The sequence below is a fragment of the Pelobates fuscus genome, chromosome 5, assembly GCF_036172605.1.
Source record: "Pelobates fuscus isolate aPelFus1 chromosome 5, aPelFus1.pri, whole genome shotgun sequence".
In the NCBI taxonomy this organism is placed as follows: domain Eukaryota; kingdom Metazoa; phylum Chordata; class Amphibia; order Anura; family Pelobatidae; genus Pelobates; species Pelobates fuscus.
Genome location: NC_086321.1, coordinates 128,570,216 through 128,589,547, shown reverse-complemented (window position 1 = coordinate 128,589,547; position 19,332 = coordinate 128,570,216).

The window sequence follows — 19,332 nt, the reverse complement described above, 5'->3', positions numbered from 1 at the left end:
CTCGTCTTTCCTCCAAGCTATACATGTTAAGATCCTTTAACCTTTCCTAGTAAGTTTTTTTTTTTTTATCCTGCAATCCATGAACCAGTTTAGTAGCCTTTCTCTGAACTCTCTCTAAGGTATCAATATCCTTTTGAAGATACGGTCTCCAATACTGCGTAGAATACTCCAAGTGAGGTCTCACCAGTGTTCTGTAAAATGGCATGAGCACTTCCCTCTTTCTACTGCTAATGCCTCTCCCTATACAACCAAGCATTCTGCTAGCATTTCCTGCTGCTCTGTTACATTGCCTGCCTACCTTTAAGTCATCAGAAATAATCACCCATAAATCTCTTTCCTCAGATGTTGAGGTTAGGACTCTATCAAAGCACCATAACCACTACAGAGCGCTAACTGGGGACTCCAAGCATTAACATTTTGTGTTCCAAATTAAAGTAATCAAATCTTTTATAAAAAGTTTGAATTCTCAACTGGTGTCCTCCAGGCGCTATTCCTTACCTCCTCTCGGCCAGATCAACTCTGAGCTAAACCTTGAGGCGCACGCTTAGCTAATTGACTAAGATAGATCAGCTTACGCTGTCGGGCAATGAGTTGGCCCTGCACTGGTTAGCTCTGGAGACCTAACAGGTGCCCCTAGCTGGACCCAAGTGTATCATTTGGAGCCTAGTTTCTCAACTCTTGGCATGGGTATGCACACCACACGCAGGGTGTATGCTAAGAGCTGACCGGCTGGCCACCTTGGTGTCCCCTAGGAGGCAGCCGACTGGAAGAGAATGAAGGGGGGAGGTGGTGAGAGAACTGTAATTGTTGTGCTTTTCCAGTGCTGCTCCCTCACACGCCCTGCTGTGATGGCAGGTAATGACATCAATCCGGCATCACTAAACCGTGCACAAGGGAGCAGCTTCTTAAAGATTACACAAAGTCCCTCACTGATCCACTCCTGCTCTCCCAAAAGTAGGGAGGCTGGGTGCACAAACTAAAATTAAAAAAAATAGGGGGGCGGGGCCTGACCGCTGAGCAGACCGGTCGCACTAAACAGGAGCTCCGGGAGAAAACTCGACTAAAAAGCGATCTATAACCCTTATCTCACGCTGAGCCCTCTAATCGGACAGAGCAGCGGCGGCTCCCGGGGACTTACCGGGCCGGATCACCGGACTCAGAGAGGCACTCTGTAGCTGACACTGAACTGCGGCCTACACGTGCGCATTGGCGTGGGAGAGGCGGCCGACCTCCCCGCCGACGGACCAGCGGGAATAGACCACCACTTAAGACCCCGATCACCCCCCCCTGCCGGTGAGGGATATCCCGGCACAAGAGACAGACCAAGCGACTAGCAAGTTGGCAGACCCCACATGGGGATGAAAAAGCTGTCGACCAAACGGGATCTACTGGGCCCAGCCAAAATGGCGGCAGGGATGCAGCCCAGGCCCAAGCACACACTAATTACACCGCCTAAGCACGCAATGGAGTATGTACATAGTTTAAGTACCTACCTGTGGGCAAGCCTCAAGACCCAGAGACAGCGGTACAGGATGGCTATGAGAGAGGTGTCAGCATGGCTCCGACCGGCCACTCGGCGCAGCCTGCAGGGAAACCCACTCCGTGACTCCAGAGCGGCCTTCAAGACGCAGCGGGGCCGACATCAAAAGCAACCCCATACTCGACCACGGGTGAGTCGCCTAAATCCCTCACAGGGACTCATCCCAGGGTTACTACCACATCAACCCTCCCGCATGCATACAGCCCCTTCTGTGAGACACCACGCCGGAGGGCTCGATCGGAGCTGCTCCCCTCCAACCCCACGGGTTCGGGACAGAAACACGAGGCCCAAGATGGCAGTAATCAGGAGACGGCAGAGGATAAAGCACTTACCTTTCCCAAGTAAGTCCACACAGTGGAAGGGACCATCGACGCCAAGTTCCAGACCGCATCAGGTACCCAGAGCAGCAGGAGTGACCCTATCCAAGCGGCATGGCCTGATCGACCGACTCCACACAGACCCGCACGATAGCTATGCTGTGAAGCACCATCGCGGGCAACAGCAGCACCAAAGAGGCATCGGGTGAACCGGGACGTTAGCTCTCCTGACCGTGAGACCTCACACAATGCCCAAAGATATTGCAGGAACTCACGACCTCAAGGGCATACACTCAAACCTGCCGACTTGATGAGAGCGGGACTTTATGACCTGGGGGACCCCAGGGAACGTCTTTATTATTAGTTTTATTATTAGTTCTGTTTAATAAGATGGATCTCTCCATTGGCACTTGTTTATTTAACCCATAATGATTACCCCGCACTAGCACAGTCATCGATTTTCTGTCCAAATCATTGCCAGTGATCCCATAACCTGCTATGTATTGCCAACTTAGCCCGTAGCTAGTTTAGCATGACCTAACAAACATGCGCTTAACTCAGAACACGCTTAGTTACTCTAACATACTATGTTCTATGTGCGACATGTATTTAGCCTGAACCACACTACAGCTAATCCAATATGCCTAAATAGGTTCGAATCAGCCTGTAATTAGATCTGTTTGCATGTCTTCTTAAAACTGCACCTGACTCTAGCGATCCAATGCTCAGTTACCCTACTCATTAACACATATACGCTATTCAGTTAATTTTCTTTTATTATTAGTTAACACTCGTTGTACACTCTCATACACAAGTCATGCTCCCCGCATAAGATTCTTCTGTATCTGTTTATCCAGGTCATGTGTCATATGCTACCATATTTAAAATCAAACGTGATCCTGAACTACTGTTGTCAAATAATATAACAAATGTGCCTGTATATCTAATGCCATAACATGTCATACTAATGTCTTCCTACTCTACCGGATGTCGCTGTTGTGGCACACACCGGCTGTATGTTCAATCAGTGTACAACCAAAATAAAGAATTAAAAAAAAATAATAATAATAATTTGTAAAAGACTGTGTCTGTCTGTGAGTGTGTCTGTCAATGAGTGTCAGTTTCCTTTGTGCGTAAATGTGTGTCAGTGTCCTCTGTGTGTATGTGTAAGTCTGTCAGTGTGTCCAATCAGTGAGAGTGTGTCCCTTGTGTAATTGTGTGTGTGTCAGTGTCCAATGTGTGTATTATATTTTCATTTTGTGACTTACAAACTTCAGATTATTAGTTTGTACACTTCTCCTTACATACACAATATTCACATGATGTCATTTGTTTTAAAAAATATTCTTTGACTACCTTTCATCAGGCTTGTTCTCCTATATATCTGGGATAAATGTAGGTATCTGTGTTTACACATTTCATTTGGAATTTTAAATCAATGGAAATCTTTCTCAAGACAGGGGTACTTGGGTATTTTTCTAGAACTGCAGGGGTACTTCTCTGTAAAAGGTTTAGAACTGATTTAGAGGACATTGGTCTGCAGCCAAGATTGCCTGACCACCAAGTAAACAGAACAAGCAAGACTTTAGATGTAACATAGTGGTTATGTTAAGTGTTGGTCTCTTTTTAATGTTTACATTGATATTTTGTGTATGCACCATAGTCTTGTGTATAAAATTGATACACCACCGTATACAGATATACCTTTTGCACCTTTTCTGTAGTACTCCAAAACAATCCATCATTCTGCTACATTTCATTTCTCTTTTGAATTTTTACTTTTTTTTTCCCCTGATGATTTTACCATAGATTTCTTTAACAAAATAAATATTAGTTTGAAAGAATGCACAGTTGCAATTTAATGAATATCTTTTATACATAAAACTAAACAAAAAGGAAAAACATAAAAAGGTCTGATAGTGGCAAAAAAATTGGTTTGCAGTTAAAGGGGGAAAAAAAAGGTTGCACATTTACACATCTTTATACAATAAAAAATAAAAACTTTCCGAGATTACGTGTATGGGTGACTGATGTAATTTTAATATCACATCATACATACCATACATCATTTTTTTTTTTTTTTTAATTCTTTATTTTTCACTCAATGGGTTCACATCAACTTTAGGGCTTGCGCAGAAGCCTGTTAGAGTAACATTTTGGAAACTTTATACAGTACGACAAGAAAAACAATATGAGCCCTGACTCTGACTCTGATCCTTGGCACCCGCTATCCATTGAGGTATTTTTCGGTTTTAACAATTCCCCATACTAGTATAGTCAGCATAGTTCAATTGACAGTAGTATACATACACTTACAAGTTACTAAAGAGGCCAATGAAATTACCAAGCCTTGCGGTGGAACGTCAGTCCCCGCAAACTTTGTTAGTCTGAGTGGAATCTTTGGCTCTGGCTCTCACCATTTGTTGGGGGAGCTTATAGTGGATAAAGGTACAGGCTAAAAGGTAAAAATAAGTAGCCGTCAAATGCACTAATCAGGATCCTAACTGTGCTACTTTGTTCCTCCAATCGCATGATCTAGCCTGAGAAAATGGTATAAAAACAAAGAAAGAAAAGAAAGGAAATAAGAAAAGAAAGAAGAAGTGAAGTAAGAGATAGGTGGTCAAGACATAGATAAAAGAGGGGGGGGGGGGTCTGCCTTCGTTCCGTCGAGAGTAACGTCTCATCCCGCGGTGGCTTGTGTATTTGATCCTGAATCGTATGGTATCACCTTCCATCTTCACTTGAGCCAGTTATGTTATTGTCCCATGGTTCCCATAGTTTTTGGAACGTCACTGCAGTCCCCCTCACCCTTGACGTTAAGTCATCCATAATTCTACATTCTTTGATTCTAGAGATAACCCCGGAGAAATCCGGGCCCTCAGGAGCAAGCCACGCTGTCGCTATTGCACGGCGTGCGCACAAAGTAATCTTGTGTACTAATTTTTGTTCCCGTGCAGTCCATCCGTCCACAGATCTGTTCAATAAGTATATCCACGGGTCCAGTCTCAAAGGTCTATCAAATATCCGCTTCAACAGATCTTCCACGGATGTCCAGAATCCGCGTAACTTTGAGCACCCCCACCACATATGGATATATGTCCCTCGGGCTCCGCAGCCCCTCCAGCAATCATCATTCTCTAGTTTGTGTATCCTGTGTAATTTAATTGGGGTGGTATACCAGCGAAACATAGTTTTCCACGCCTGCTACTGGAGGGTGACACACATCGATACCTTAGAATTTGCCTCCCATATCTCCCGCCATTCGATTCCCTCTAGAGTCTCTCCAAGATCCGCCTCCCATTGATCCGTGTACGTTAATCTTCCCCATTCTTTATTTTCCTCGCTGAGATGAGCGTACAAGAGTGTAATCAGCCCCTTGGGGGGTACCCCATCAGAACATATCCGTTCGTAAAAGGTACGTGTCCCCAAGGCCGCCTTTTTAATATGCGTTTTTTTGGCGAAGTCACGTATTTGGATGTACCTGAAGAAGTCCGCCGGGGTAAGGTGGTGGCCTGATTGAAAGTCCGCGAATTGGACAATCTCTCCATTATGATACAGCTGATGCACCCGTTGCAATCCAGCCCGTTCGATGTTGCGGAAGTCTCTAGGGGTCATACCAGGCGTAAATTATCTGTTCCGAAGAAGTGGGGTCATAGGGGAAGGAGATGACGCCAGCTTATATTTGGTGTTACACCTGTCCCATATCCGAATCGAATTGAGTATCGCTGGGCATGTATTTCGTATCTCCGGTCTGTGTTCCTTGGGGATCCATATCGTGAACTGGGGGACGTCTACCCCCACCATCATAGATTCGATATCCACCCACCTCCTCTCTTCCGGAGCGGAATGCCACATAGCTATCTGCGTCAGTTGTGCCGCTAGGTAATAGAAGTGGAGGTTCGGAAGGCCCAAGCCCCCTCTATCTTTTTGCCTATAAGATATCTGTTTGGAGATTCTGTGTCTCTTGTTCTACCATATGAAATTTCCAATCGACCTTTGCAGCGGGATCAGTTGCGTCTTCGTGACTCGGACGGGTAACGCCTGTAAAAGGAACAATAGGCGCGGGAGGACATTCATTTTTATGGAATTTATCCTACCGATCCAGGAGATGGGTTTGTCTGCCCATTTGTCTAGATCTCCCATCAGCTCTCTGAGCATAGGAGCATAGTTAGCTACATATAAGCGTTCTGGGTCTGCCGTTATATTAATCCCTAGGTACTTCAGGGAGTCTGTTTCCATGCGGAGCTGGTATACCGCCTGTAACCGATCTGCGTCAACCCGAGGTAAGCATATCGGGAGCGCACTGGACTTTTGGATGTTCGCCTTATAACCGGATAGCCCCCCGTATTCCAATATGACGTCCCGAAGTGCCGCCATCGATTCCAGCGGGGTCGTGATGGTTAAAAGAACGTCATCTGCATATGCTGAGACTTTGAAGTCTTTGTCCCCCACTCTGACGCCTGCAATGTTTGGATGTTGACGTATTGCGTGAAGCAGGGGCTCCAATGCCAAGACAAAAAGAAGGGGCGAGAGCGGGCAACCCTGTCTCGTTCCATTGTGTAGCCGAAACGGGTGCAATGGGGCTCCAGATATCTGTACCTGTGCCCGTACGTTGTTATACATCGCCTTCGTTGTTGTTAAGTATTCCTCCGGGAAGCCCATGCACTTCAGAACAGGAAAGAGGAATTGCCACCGGACTCGATCGAACGCCTTTTCAGCGTCTAAGGAAACCACCAACGTAGGGATCTTTGATTGCACCTGTTTCCATATAAGATCTACATTCCTCCTGGTATTTTCGAACAATTGTCTACTTGGAATAAACCCAACCTGATCTGCGTGAATGAGAGAAACCAACAAAGGGTTCAGTCTTTCGGCATGTATCTTCGCCAATATCTTCAGATCGTGGTTGATCAGCGAGATGGGCCTGTAGTTTTCTGGGTAAAGAGGGTCCTTCCCGGGTTTAGGTAAAAGCACTATGACATGTCAGATTCTAATTGACCGCCCTGCCGTAAGGTATCAAAGAGGCGGACCAGTTGTGGTATGAGTTCTTCTCTGAATATTTTGTAATATGAGCCGTCAAAGCCATCAGGCCCCGGCGCTTTGTTGCCTTTAAAATTCGATATAGCTTTGTCCACTTCCTCTTCCGAAATGGCTGCTGCCAGAGCACGTGTTGCCTCACCACTCAGTTTAGTCATCCCCAGCCTATCTAGGTAACGCATGATATATTCTTCCTCGCGCACCCCATGAGGGCTTCCCTCTGGAGTATGGTTATATAAACCTTCATAGAAATCTTCAAAAATCTTAGCAATCTCCGCTGGTCTTGTTCTTGTCGTGCCATCAGGGTGTTTGATCGCAGTTATGTGGGTTCTTCCCTGCCTTGGCCTAAGCGTTCTAGCTAAAAGGGTGTCCATTTTGTTCGCCTTTTCGAAAAAATTCAGTTTCGACCAGGTCATGGCTTTAGCCGTGTCGTCCAACAGTAAAGTGCGGATGTCCCTCCGTGCTGCTTCCAATTGTGCGAAGATGCGTGCCGATGGCTCCGTTTGGTGTTTATGCTCAAGTGTTCTAAGTTCACCCAGTAAAGATTCCAGTCGCTGGTGCTTCATTTTCTTTTTTCTGGTGGCCAGTTTAATTAAGGTTCCTCTAATGAACGCTTTATGGGCCGCCCAAACTGTACTCGTGCTCACATCGGGGGTATCGTTCATCTCAAAGTAATCAACGAGATCTTTCCTGGTCTGTTCCAGGATTTCCGGGTCCTGAAGCAGGGACGTGTTCAATTTCCACGTCCACGGCGACGCGACGCATAGGTTGCCCAGCGTGATAAAGATATCCGCGTGGTCCGACCAAGATATGTTGCCCACTTGTGATCCGACTGTTCGGGCCATGCCCGCTGCGTTGGTCAGGAAGAGATCTATCCTGGAGTATGTCCCGTGGGGAGCCGAGTAGAAAGTGTAGTCTTTTACCCCCGGATGATGAGCTCTCCATACGTCTACAAGCCCTGCATCAGCTATGAAATCCTTAAGTAGACGATCCTGACCGCCCCTACCCTGTGACCTAGGAGTGCCCGTGCGTGAACTCCTATCTAACGCAGGGCACGGGGCTGCATTGAAATCGCCTCCTAAGAAGAGCATTCCGTGAGGGAGCCCAGCTATTTTCTCCTGGATCCTTTTCCAAAATCCCGGATCCAGTTGATTCGGTGCGTAGATGTTCACTAGGTGGATGACATGTAAGTGTAGGATGCCCGAGACAATAACGAAACGTCCCTCCGTATCTGCTTCGTAATACGTTTCGTGGAAGGGGCAGCTACTTCTGAGAAGAATCGCCACCCCATTGCGTTTGCGATGTGACCTGGCTTCATAGGAGCCGGCAAACGCGTGATCTTTCAATCCGAACTTGGCCTGTTTGGGCAAATGGGTCTCTTGAATAAACGCAACGTCCGATTTCATCCTTCTCAGTTCTTTAAAAAGGAGTCTGCGCTTCCTTGGGGCGTTCAGGCCCTTTACGTTCAGAGAGACTATCTTAACCTCCATCATTCCATATGGTTAGGACCCTAAAGAAAAAACTGACACCCTTTGTCTTGGCTCGTCCTCCGACAGGGCCCCATGGAAAAACCGTTGATAGACCTCCGCCCCCGCCATCCCTCTGAAGAAGAGTGAAGAGAAAAAAGGGAAGGGAAAAGAAAGAACGAAGTATAGGAAAAGAACTGCGTCCGGACGCAGTCCGACACACAGAAATTCTGGTCTTATAAAATGCCAGAATAGTATGGGGAACGTCATCCCATTTCCCTGCCACGATCAACGTTGGGAGGAACAATGGAGTCCTGGGCTCCACCACCTAGGCGCTAATTTTGTCATATTTGGACCTTTATCTCAACAGGCAATGCAATAATAATATTCAATCTAATGGCTCCCCTCCCTTCCCTTCCAGCAATTCTAATCCCATCCGGGAGACCCAGCAGTATTCAACACCCCTCAGGGGTTCAGCAAGGGTCGAAGAAATGCCCACCCACTCTACCCCAGGTTTCCTTCCCCCTTTCTACGGGCTTGCTCCTCTACCCTCTGTTACACCATGGAGCCACATTGTACATCCCACAATATAAATCAAAACACTTATTTACAACAGCGACACGTGGCAATGTCCCCAAAACATGCGATATGGAGCACCAACTCGGGGATAACAGTATTTTTCTAGCACCTGAGCGTGTGTTTCGGTGTCTTTTTTTTTTTTTAACAGGTTTTATTATTTATTTATTTTTTTTTTGAATGATTCCAATTGGAATATATACAAGCATAGATATTCTACGAATTCTTATCATTTGTATGTGATTAATCCCGCCTTGGGTCCGGGTTTGGGGTGTCAATCCCCACATACCTCCCGCCTTGTAGTTTGTCGAATGACATTACGGTATATATATTTTTAACATTTAAATATGTAGATGCACATGTATATATATAATTTTTTTTTTTTTTTTTTTTATAAATTTTGCAACTGTGTAAGTAAATAGCCGTTCCCGCACCATCTGCCTCCCCTGTGCCCTGGGAAATTTACAGCTCAACCTTTGTCCTTTCAGCTACCCCCCCTTCCACCTTTAAGTAGGTCACATCCCTATTCCGATTTATCTCGACCCCCCCCTCCCAAGGGCGTACTAACACCTCTGGACCTGCGACGTGCGTTACCCGACACTTGCTATCTCAGGCCTTATAAAGGGGGAGCACGCCAACATAGCTGCAGGCAATTTACCAAAATACCTATCTGTACCCAGAAACACAAGGCGATGGGCAAAGTAGGGAACAAAACAAAAGCAGAACACCCGCAACTGCCCACACAATTCTCTTACTACTGCCTAAGCTATACAGGACCATTCTAGTGGTAGTGTGCTGGTGCAGCGCTAGAAGTTTATATAATTTTAACAGTTGTGAATATTACTGGTAACACTTGTGAATCAACTTAAAATGTGGGTATATACATGGACAGTACCTTTTGGTATACAAAGAATGTCCTAAGTAGATATTCAATACCTTAAAAATAAACAAAATATACAAAACATAGTGTAAACTGTGACAAAAAAGTGAATTTCAATTTAGAGTGAAAAGTTTCCACTCACACTTTGGAGAGCTAATAGTATATAGCTCAATTTGATAGCTTGTGGGGTCCGTGAAGGCGACCCTATCCCTTCTTTTTTGCTGGATATTCTTTTCTTTAAATTCTGAAATGTTGAAACATATATATGGTGCAGTACCGTATGGTTCCAAATATGTATAAAAAAGAACAGGTGGGTACTTACAGACACAGAGCCATCCACATCGGCTCTGATCAAGGGTATATGTGGTTAAGGACCACACACCTTCTTTAAAAGAGCAGGAACAATGCCAGCAGTGTTATAAAAATATAGGTATATTTATTAGCATAAAACTATATATAACAATATAAAAAACTATGTATAGCAATATAAAAACACTGAATAGGCATATAAAAAGTCCAAATAGATAAAGACCGGTGTATTCCAAGCTCCAGGACGCGTTTCGCTGTAACAGCTTCTTCAACTGGATAAAAAAGTCTCTATTTCTTCTTAGGGACCAGTTCCTGCTTTTATACCTCTTTAAAAGTCCAATCCTAGATTATGAGTCCGTAATTCCGCGGGCTTTCTCCATGGAAACGTGACGCCCTGCGATTCACGTCTCGTTTTCGTTTGTTTCCTGGTTTTCGCATCACTTCCGGTCACGTGTCACTCGGCCGATACGTCATGCGTTCCACCTTGCGGTTCACTCGGCCGATACCCGGAAGTGTGTGAAATCATTTTATAACAGTGGGAGGTAGACATGGGAAATTGATTAGGCGTTTAAATACATAGCAGTACAAGTAGTATCTTTTTGTTCCTCTCAATGAGAGGAATCTATGGGTATCTGGTAATCTGTTTTATCGTGAGGGAAGTCAAACCAATATATAATTTCTATTTCAAAAAATATATTCAGGAGATCTTATATGGATTCAGGGAACATGAACTATAAACATATAAGTGTTAAAGAAGTCATAAAGTGCATATGTGATGTTGTAGGGGACCCTAACTTAAAACAGTAAGAAAGGGCATTTGTTAATACATCTGTTGAATAAAATATACAATATAAAGGAACTGTAAAAGGCATATAAAAACCCCAATATAAAATGCAACATATAAGCAGTACCTCAATGAGAAATGAAACATATATTTATTTTAAAAAATGGCACATCTCAAAGTCCGTATTAAGACCATATGGGATGAGCGTATTTAATTTAAAAATCCATTCCATCTCGTTCTTACTCATTTTTGTATCGAAATTTCCTCCTCTCCAATCTCTTTCTAGTTTTTTGATCGCAAAAAATTGGGTACCAACCATTTCACAATTGTGGTGGATTTTGTAATGTGCCGAGACACTATGGTTCTCAAACCCTTTAGTTATATTTCTTCCATGCTCTTCTATTCTTGTATGTAATGCCCTTGTGGTCTTACCTATGTATTGCAAGCCACAAGGGCATACCACACAATAAATAAGGTTATTAGAATGGCAAGTAAGTAGTTCTTTAATTTTATATTTGGTTCCGTCTTTGCTAAAAGAATGGTTTATATGTCTCTTTCTGCTGGTAGTTCTTTTACATGCTAGACAATTTCCACATCCAAAGAAGCCTTTTTCTAAATTTAAAAATGTATCATTAGATTTTCTTTCTTTTAAAAAAGCTGGATGTAAGTGCCGTGCGTAAATTGTTCACTCCTCTATGTATAAATCTGGGTCTTTCAGGAAGGAAGGTTTTTGCTGCAGGGTCTTGTAAGAGGATGGGCCAGAATTTGGAAACAATATTTCTGACTTTACGATTTTGTGTGCTGTAGTTGCATACAAAGGGAATTTCTTTGAATTCGTTAACCTTTTTCTCTTTATATTTTAAAAGCTTCTCTCTCTCCATTATTTTTACCTCTCTTCTGGCATTCTCTAATTTCGTTTCCTCATAGCCTTTGTCTAAAAAATCTCGTTTTATCTTGTCTGATTGAGTTTCAAAGGTGGTAAGGTCGGTACAGTTCCTGCGGATACGCAAGAATTGCCCTCTAGGGGCATTTTCCAACCAAGGGGCGAAATGACAACTTTCCCTACCTATGAAGCTATTAGCTTCTACAGTTTTAAAGTGATTTCTGGTCTTAATATTTCCATCTTCTATATATATCTGCAAATCTAGAAATATAATTTCAGATTTGCTCCAGTGATTGGTGAGTGTTATCCCCCATGTGTTGTTATTAAGAAAGTTTAAAAATGCAATTAGGTCTCCTTCCTCTCCTTCCCAAATGAAAAAAATGTCGTCAATGTACCGGCCATAGGTGACCAAGTTCTGCCTCCAGCCATGCTGGCCATAAATAAACTCTTCCTCCCAATGGGCCATTAATAAATTTGCATAACTGGGGGCGAACTTGGTCCCCATGGCCGTACCATTGATCTGGAGATAAAACTCCTCTCCATACCAGAAAAAATTATTCTTAAGAATTAGGTCCATACCTTCTAGAATGTATATACCCACATTTTAAGTTGATTCACAAGTGTTACCAGTAATATTCACAACTGTTAAAATTATATAAACTTCTAGCGCTGCACCAGCACACTACCACTAGACCTACTTTTAAGATAAGAACTTGGTGTTACAGCTGCTCATCCGTTTTCTTCACTTTGCAAATTAGCGCTAGTACTACCCTGTTTTGTTTGCACTTCTATTTTAGGTATTTTTTCTTATCTTTTTACCTGTTGTACTTAGCTGCTGTGAGATTTAATATGTCACTATTTGATACTAGAAATAAAACATATATGGATATGGAGACAGAAATAGCCAAATGGTCAGATACCCAATCGATTAGACAAAAAATAACTTACAATAATGATGAGCATTTAGAAAAACTACTACAAAAAGAACTTAAAATAAAGTGGGAAATAGCAACATTGGAAAAATATTTAAAAGAAGGTATCACCCCAAGAGGCTTAAGATACTTCAAAACTCCCACATTCGATAAAGACGTTGCCAGTTTCATGGAGGAATGGAATTGCATGCTTGAAAACTTTTCTATAACCTCCATGAACCTAATTATAAAAAGAAGAAAGGAATATCTTAAATAACTAGATTTGGAGATCAATAGAAGCCAAAATGCTATCCTTAATAAATTGAATCAAGAACAATTTGATCTTATGACACTAGAAATTAAAGAAAGCTTAGATAAATTAGAAAAATAAATTATTAATATAAAAAAGAATAAATATTTAAGAGACACCAGAGACTACATGCTTAATCAAGTCAGAACATTCTCAAAATACAATTATCAAAATAAGGATCTAGAAATTAGAGAAAACTTAAAAGACCCCAACGAATACCTAAATGATAGACCCAATTCCGATAACCAAAGAGATGATAGAGAAAAAAAGAGTATACCCTAAATACAGAGAGAGTAAACCATATAATCAAAGATATAATGATAATTATGGACAAACTCGATCAAGGAATTGGGATAGACCTAGAACACAATTTGTTCAAAACAGAGAAAGATATCTAAATAGGGGTGACTATGGGAGAGAAAAGGAAGAAAAGAGAATAACATATGATACAAAACCATGGGAAAGAACGAACTATAGAAAAAGATCAATGTATGAAGAAAGATCGAGGGAGAGAAATGAGAGGAGACCTTTCTACCAAGACGTAAGACCAAAGGAAAGAATTGTGAGGAGAGAAACGGAGAATGGGTCCCCATACCAGAAATCTGCCCATTTCCTGAAAAGGAGTGAACCCCTACCCACAAGAAATAGATTCCTAACCCTAGATGAATTTGAGGATCAGGATTTTTGGAGGAGCAGGGGAAAAGAGAGACACAAAAGGGGGGACACCACAAACATTACGACACCCTACAAGAGACAAAGAAATTTGAGTATAGAGGAACCAGAGGAGGAAAATATATCAAAAAAAGAAAAACGAGAGAGGTCACAAAGAATTTAGATCCCATAAAGGGGATTTTCAATTTAAGCCAAAAAGTATTAACCGAGCATCACAAAAAAGTGCTAACGAAAGGCCTAAAATTTGCCCCTAACAAACCTCTTAACCAGTTTGAATTCTATATAGACCTAAACAAATTTAAAAGAAATGTTTGTCTAAAAAAATACTTTGCAAAAAAACCGATAGAACAACAATATAACCAAGGAGAGGAAGCAAGATACACTAAATTAAAAGAAAAATCTGCATTTTACCCTAAACAAATGATTTCTGAAAAAATGATCACATTTGAAACCATGGTAATGACAGAATTCAAAAAATTGGAAAAAAAAGATAATTTTAATTATATTCTCACGATGCAAGAAAGACAAGCCCTTAAAGATTTAAAATCAGATACTAACCTGGTTATCAAGCCGGCGGACAAGGGAGGGGGGATAGTTTTAATGTCTAAAGAGCTATACTGTAAAGAAGCCGAAAGACTATTATCAGATGAGCATACATATAAAAAACTAAATTATAACCCCAGTAAAAATATGAATCAGAACTTTTTAAACTATTTTAATAAAGGTAAAGAACTACAAATACTGAATGAAAAAGAATTTGATTTTTTTTTTTTTAAATTCTTTATTTTGGTTGTGCATTGTTGAGTACTTATGAAACATAAACATGTCAAATAAGAGCTGTACATCTTGTATCAGGCAATAAAATTATACATGTTGAGAGTGCTGCACATTTTTTTTTTTTAAAGAAGAGAAAAACATTAAGGAATAGTGGCGTTCAGTGTGTTGGGTGTAGATGAGTGAAGAGTATATTCTCATAGGCTACGCACTGACTATGATTGTGAGGTACATAGATGTAAAGGTAAGGTGATGAGTCTATTACAGCTTACTGGTGAGTAGGAGATTAGACCTTTAGATAAACATGCGTGCAGTCTGTAGATGCGCGTTATTAAAGGCAGGTATAGAAGCTGGGAGCTGTAATTGAGTATGTTGAACAGTGCGGAGAACCAGGCTGTAGGGGATATTAAAAGGTGGTATCACCGTAATGAGACCTGATTTTACTTAATATATACTCAGGGCTGGTTATAGGTCTAAAGTTACATGTAACGGTTTCCGCGTTAGGGTGTTCGTAGTGTGGGTGGTGCCCTCGTCTTTTCAGGGAGGGGGTGCTGCGTGCCTTCGTGGAAGGCCGACCTCTCAGTGGAGGTATTGCCCCTAACCAAGGGGGTAGCGGGGGGGTATAAATGATTCAGAGGTTGCGCATGTGTGGCTAAGAAGAACCGGACTAGATTTATAGGAGGCATCTCTTTATGGGTGCCTGGTGTTGTGGTAGAATGCCTAATCTCCCTACTCCTGGGTGGTACAAGTCGAGGATCTTGTCCTCGTGTGGGAGATTCTGCAGTGGTAAACAAAAGGAAAAAAAAAAACATATGTATAACAACATTTGGTGAAAATAAGCAAATAAGATCAAATAAAATCATAGCGATAAATTTTTGCAACTTCGCAACTGTGCGACTTAGAGCTGCTGGTCGAGTAAGGCCCCTCAGTGGGTGTAGGTCGGTCTAGGAATGTCTCTGCCAGTCAGGTGTCCAGCTGGCTATCGCTTGCTGATCTTGGCACAAATGGTGTCACATTGGATGGGTCCCATCCGTGGGTGCGATTTAGGCCCGTCGGGGCCGCCGTCTCCTCCTGGATATCCAGAGCTGCAAGGAACGCAGGAATATCAGTCCCTGTGGTTATTTTACGGATAGTCCCTTTATGCGTAATAAGAAGTGATCGTGGGGGTCCCCACCTGTAGGGCACTCCTGCCGCCCGTAGTTGGGCCGTGACGTGGGTCAAGGATTTTCGCCACTGCAGGGTGGCTTTGGATAAGTCCTGGTAAAAGGACAATTGTGAGTCCTCAAATGTAATTTGGGTCTTGTTTCTTACCGCTGTCATTATTTGCCCCTTGTCGTGAGGTAGTGCGCAGCGGAGAATAACATCGCCCGGTGTTGTAGTGTTGGTAGCATTGGACGTCGGTAGGCGATACATCCCAGCGATGTTTACTTTTTTGGCGGCGGCGGGTGGCAGCACTGTGGCTAGTAACCGTCTTACATAGTGTGGTAGTTCCTCCTGAGGTATGGAGGCTGGTATGCCCCTGATTTTAATATGGTTGCGGCGGTACCTGTCCTCCTGTGTTGCCACTTGTATTGATAGAGCCTGTTGAGCTGCCTGTAGTTGGGCTATAGAGGTCTGTATATTGGAGGTGTCTTGACGGAGCTCTTTGACCTCTGCTTCTGTAGCTGCCAGTCTGCCTGTGAGCTGCTGCATGGAAGATTTCAGGATGGGCAGGTCAGCAGCAAGTAGGCCTTGAATGTCCTGTAGCATAGTAGATAGGATTTGGAGGTCCTGTTTAGTTGCAGGCTCAGTGTTGCTAACAGAGGCTGTGGACTGTGGCTGTGCGTCTTCTTTTGGGCTTTGCAGCTGGGGTGCTGCAGGGGCAATTGTGTGGGGAGGCCCTGGTGAGGGTGGGTGGTCGGGGGCCGCCATAGTGGCTGATGTGTGTCGTTGGAGCATGACACCTATGTCCCTCTGTTCGGGTACGTTACCAGGGGTGGATTTCTGAGTTCTGCGCCCCATGGATGTATTGGCAGTCGTTGTTTGGGGTGACCACAGCTCCGCTGCGTTTCCGTCAGGATCCCCGCCCCAGAGATACTCGAGGTCGCGGTATGAAGGCTTGTGGTAGGCCCCGGTTTTGCGTTTTGCCTTCAGATGCTTCGAGGAGTACTGGAAGGGCATCTGTGGATTCAGCAGGGTGTCCCCGGGCTGTTTAGGGCGTTTGCAGTGTCGGATGGCTGCTTGTTACCGAGATATTGTCGGGATTGCGATTTAGATTTGCGGAGCTGGGAGAAATGGCGTCCGGTCCGGTTCAGTGCCAGGCTCCGCCCCTCAAGAATTTGATTTTTTAAACATTAAATATCCGAAAATTCCTGTATTTTACTTTTTACCAAAAGTTCATAAAGATGTAAGTAATCCCCCGGGGAGACCCATTGTAGCAGGAATAGACTCAATATCAAGCAGATTATCCCATTATGTAGATATCCACCTCCAACCCCTCGTTAAGAAAACTACCTCATATATTAAAGACACCATTTCCATTTTAAATATTTTAAAGGAATGCACCTGGAACTCGAATTGTTACTTGGTCACCAGCGATGTTGCGGCCCTTTACAGTAACATCCCACACAGTTATGGGTGTAATGCAACCAGATTCTTTTTAACCAATTTTTCAGACCAAACAGGTATCAAAATAGAGTACATTCTAGAAGGTATGGACCTAATTCTTAAGAATAATTTTTTCTGGTATGGAGAGGAGTTTTATCTCCAGATCAATGGTACGGCCATGGGGACCAAGTTCGCCCCCAGTTATGCAAATTTATTAATGGCCCATTGGGAGGAAGAGTTTATTTATGGCCAGCATGGCTGGAGGCAGAACTTGGTCACCTATGGCCGGTACATTGACGACATTTTTTTCATTTGGGAAGGAGAGGAAGGAGACCTAATTGCATTTTTAAACTTTCTTAATAACAACACATGGGGGATAACACTCACCAATCACTGGAGCAAATCGGAAATTATATTTCTAGATTTGCAGATATATATAGAAGATGGAAATATTAAGACCAGAAATCACTTTAAAACTGTAGAAGCTAATAGCTTCATAGGTAGGGAAAGTTGTCATTTCGCCCCTTGGTTGGAAAATGCCCCTAGAGGGCAATTCTTGCGTATCCGCAGGAACTGTACCGACCTTACCAAATTTGAAACTCAATCAGACAAGATAAAACGAGATTTTTTAGACAAAGGCTATGAGGAAACGAAATTAGAGAATGCCAGAAGAGAGGTAAAAATAATGGAGAGAGAGAAGCTTTTAAAATATAAAGAGAAAAAGGTTAACGAATTCAAAGAAATTCCCTTTGTATGCAACTACAGCACACAAAATCGTAAAGTCAGAAATATTGTTTCCAAATTCTGGCCCATCCTCTTACAAGACCCTGCAGCAAAAACCTTCCTTCCTGAAAGACCCAGATTTATACATAGAGGAGTGAACAATTTACGCACGGCACTTACATCCAGCTTTTTAAAAGAAAGAAAATCTAATGATACATTTTTAAATTTAGAAAAAGGCTTCTTTGGATGTGGAAATTGTCTAGCATGTAAAAGAACTACCAGCAGAAAGAGACATATAAACCATTTTTTTAACAAAGACGGAACCAAATATAAAATTAAAGAACTACTTACTTGCCATTCTAATTGTTGCGGTCACCGGCCTGCCGAGCCTCACGGTCGTGCCCGACCGGCACGACCGCTCCGACTACACGAGCTTACCTGCTCGTCGGCGAGCCGGGAACCGCGCACATAGTTCTTCCGGGCATCGCGCCCAGATCCAAGATGGCGCCGACCGCGTGGTCGCGTCTATTGCTAGCCCCGCCCCCGAGAATTATACCAACGTGTGCGTGACGTCACGACGTCAACGCACACGCACGTTTTGGGGTCAGAGGTCGCCCTCTGACCAATCATAGCCTAGAGAGGGGTATTTAAACCCCTAGCTTTCCCCATTACTTTGCCATGTCGTGGTTTCAGTTTCCTGGTTTCCTGAAAGTGCTATTCTCGTGTTTCTGATTTCCTGGTATCCTGATCCTTGGCGTTTCCCTGGTTATTCTGATCTCTGGTTTCCCTGACTTGGCTTGTTTAATCGGTATTGAGTATTTTCTGGCTTCCTTGACCTCGGCTTTCCCTTTGACCATTCTCTGTCTCTAGCGTATTAGTCCGGCCATTCTAAGGACCGGTTTACGCTCTTTCCTATTATTTTCCTTTTCTTACTTATGTATATGTTTACATAGTTTCTGCGTGCTGGACCACATTACTAGTCGTGACATTACGACATGGCCATGGATCCTGCAGAACTATGCAAGCATATGATCGCATGTGAGAGTAGGGTGGAGGATATGGACCACAGGTTAGACCAATTTGCCCAGGCATTTCAGACCTTGCTCCAGAGGACTGCCTATTTAGAGGTCCCTCCGGTACCACCTGTGGTTCCGCCACCTGTAGTGGTTCCCGTACCACATAAACCACCGTCCATAACCTTGTCACCGCCCCCCCGCTATGGAGGTGATTCTAAGGAATTCAGAGGTTTTTTAAACCAAATTGAATACCACTTTGAGGCCTCCCCAGGTTCATTCCCAACAGATAGATCAAAAATAGGCTATCTGATGAACCAATTAACTGGAAAAGCTTTGACCTGGGCTAACCCCTTATGGGAAAGTGGTGACGCAGTAGCCCGTGATTACAATACTTTTCTTACGGCCTTTAAAGCTACATTTGAACCTAAAGGCAGGGAGAAGAACGCTGCCAAAGCCCTTATGCGAATCAAGCAAGGCAGTCGTTCTGTAGCCGATTATGCTATAGAGTTCAGGACATTAGCGTCTGAGGTTGATTGGACCAATAGCGG